The following is a 3514-nucleotide window of genomic DNA, read 5'->3' on the forward strand; positions in this document are numbered from 1 at the left end:
AATACAGCCTAAAAGCTAAACAGAGCTGTGGAATAACACTTAACAATATTCAACTTCGCTTAGAACTTCTATTAAGCTTCACAAATTAGCAAAAGAACAACTCTTAGCAGCATTTAACTTTGCTTACAGCTTGTGACTTTGTCGCTATAAGACACGTGAAAGCACGATGCGAGCCACCTGCTATTTGCAAGGTAAAGATAAAAGTTTATTCTCTGACTCCAACTTTTATACTTTCCCAAAGGTGACATTGGATTGGAGAGTGAATGAGCCACCTGTCCAAAGACATTGGACAAGCCATTAGTACATCAAGTTTGTCCACCCCAATAAAAGATTGTAAACAATATGTTGTTGACAGAAATTGTGTGGGAAGGTTCTCCAACAGAATGTAAACTCAGAAGGCTTTAGAAAATCTTAAGAATCAGGGTAACATGACTTAACCTTACTTCCAGGCCTGACTGGCTCAGCTATCCAAGGCATCCAAAGCCCTCAGGGAGCAGCATATCTGCCACATTTCCATGAGCACAGGCACTCCTGTGTGCACACAGACACAAAGAGTCACTACAAGGCACCTGTGCGAAATTCCCCTGAGCAAAGGGAAATGTTCCCTGCGGAGGCTTTGGCATCTCCCCAGGAAATGAAGGGTTGAACCTGGAGCAGACAGTGTCTGTGATGAGCTCCAGAGGAGCTGAGCCCAGGGGCTGCTGGCCAAGGCCCTGGCCCAGTGAGCATTTCTCAGCTGGCAGGGCGGCCTGAGAAGGGGAGAGGGGAATGCACCAGACCAGGAACCATGGAACCAAGGGACCATTGTTACACTGTGGGGCCATGTGAGAAGAAGTGACCATTGGGACACTGTGGGGCCTTGTGAGACCAAGGGACCATTGGGACACTGTGGGACCATGTGAGATCAAGAGACCATTGGGACACTGTGAGTCCTCATGGATTCATGGACACCACTGTGACATTGCTGGGCCTCATGGAAGCAAGGGGACCCTAGTGACGCCGTGTGCCTCAGTGGAATGTAGGCATCATTGTGACACTGTGAGGCCCCATCCAACCAAGGCTCCATTGGGACACTGCGAGACCCCACGGAAACAAAGCTCCAGGGTAACACAGAGAGGCTGCCTGTAATCAGTGCTCCATTGTGACCCTGTGGAGCCAAAGGAGAGCGTTGTGACACTGCAAAGCCCCATGGTCCATTGGTCCAAAGGTCCATTGTGACATTGCAGGACTCATGGAACAGAGGAGTCACATGACACTGTGGGGCCTGTGGAACCATGGAGAACATTGTGACACTGCAAGGCCTCAAGGAATCATTAGGACTGTTATATGTCTATAGGATATTTCGTGCAAATAAAATTGTCATCTATTTTATAGTTATGTGCTGTTAAATTATACTCTTATAAGAAGATTTTAAATTGCACAAGCCAGCAACAGTGATTGCAACACCATGTCAAAGCCACCTGGACAAGAGAGGGAGGACTTTATTTACAAGCGAACGAAAGTGGCCAGCCCGGAGAGGGATCATGCATCAAGGTTGTCCGAGAAACACCCGGACCATAAATACACGATAAATATCCGAGACCGAGATAGTCAGAGCCATCAGGGAGGTACATCTCAAATCCGAATTCCGGGACTGCAAACACAGGTGTTCATCACTCTCCGGACATGTATTGTTCAACTTACCACAGAGAAAAGAACTCCACATGAATACATGCACTCCAAAAAGGAAGAAAAGGGACTCTGGCTCAGGCATGGAAAATGGTATAAAAATGGGTCAGACAGGATGGTTGGTTTGAAGCATAGAGGACCCTCTGCTGCAGCTGTCAAACCTGTGTCTCACCTGGTGGCAATCCCGGGCTCCACACTGACTTTTTTTTATAGTGGCTTTTTTCCATTTTTTTCAAAACTTATATTTGGTACACTTAATAACTTTTATTAAATTAATAACTAATAACTTGGAGCCTTTCATTTCTAACATGTTTATCACATTCGGTTTCTCATGATAAGCCTATCTACTTCTGCTAAGTCTGAGATGGGGAAAATGAACTGTCATGATTCCCGCTTGCACTAGAGGATTGTGACACGGGCTGACTTTGTGATGCCAGAGTCTTCTGTGCCATCACAGCGCAACTGTATGACATCCCAGAGTGATAGAGCAGCACTGGCTCTGTGACATCACAAGGGGGATTTGTGAGATCCCAGGGTGGGCTGTGACATCCCAGGAGGCAGTGTGACATCTCAGGGGCTCTGTGACCTTACTGGGGAGGTCACTTCAAGCCAGCCCCCACTCACAGTTCCTCCCAGAGAAGTCCAAAGCTGCTTGTGCACAGTGGCATCCCGTGTCCCTCTGGGTCCCCCTGCCCCTGGCGCTGCAGCCTCCCGCTGAGGATGTTCGAGGAGATCAAGCCCAGAGCCTGACACGGGGACAGGGGCTCAGGGCCCTGAAAGTTGTAACAGGGAGACAGGGACCCCCTAGCAGCATCCCTGTGCCCCCAGGGCCAGAGCTTGGCCAGGGCTCCTTCACCGTCTTATGAAGGAGGGCTTGAGAGCACTTTAAAAATCCCCAGCAGGGGAGTAGCATAAAACAGCTTTAATATTAAGTGACAGCACCACAGAGTTCCTTGGCAAGAGTCACTCTGCTCCTGACTGGACACTTCAGGCACACCAAGGAAACAAAGCAACAACAAAACCAAACAAAATCCAGGCAATCAAACCAAAAAGGAGTCAAGAACTGTCCCAGTGTCTCTGTGTCTCTGTGTGTTTTTTTGTGAGTGTGTATGTTAATGTGTGTGTGTGTGTGTGACGAAAGGACAGTGAGGGCAAGGATAAAAGGAATACAGCCTAAAAGCTAAACAGAGCTGTGGAATAACACTTAACAATATTCAACTTCGCTTAGAACTTCTATTAAGCTTCACAAATTAGCAAAAGAACAACTCTTAGCAGCATTTAACTTTGCTTACAGCTTGTGACTTTGTCGCTATAAGACACGTGAAAGCACGATGCGAGCCACCTGCTATTTGCAAGGTAAAGATAAAAGTTTATTCTCTGACTCCAACTTTTATACTTTCCCAAAGGTGACATTGGATTGGAGAGTGAATGAGCCACCTGTCCAAAGACATTGGACAAGCCATTAGTACATCAAGTTTGTCCACCCCAATAAAAGATTGTAAACAATATGTTGTTGACAGAAATTGTGTGGGAAGGTTCTCCAACAGAATGTAAACTCAGAAGGCTTTAGAAAATCTTAAGAATCAGGGTAACATGACTTAACCTTACTTCCAGGCCTGACTGGCTCAGCTATCCAAGGCATCCAAAGCCCTCAGGGAGCAGCATATCTGCCACATTTCCATGAGCACAGGCACTCCTGTGTGCACACAGACACAAAGAGTCACTACAAGGCACCTGTGCGAAATTCCCCTGAGCAAAGGGAAATGTTCCCTGCGGAGGCTTTGGCATCTCCCCAGGAAATGAAGGGTTGAACCTGGAGCAGACAGTGTCTGTGATGAGCTCCAGA

The sequence above is a fragment of the Lonchura striata genome, chromosome 29 (assembly GCF_050655825.1).
Source record: "Lonchura striata isolate lonStrDom1 chromosome 29, ASM5065582v1, whole genome shotgun sequence".
Taxonomy (NCBI): domain Eukaryota; kingdom Metazoa; phylum Chordata; class Aves; order Passeriformes; family Estrildidae; genus Lonchura; species Lonchura striata.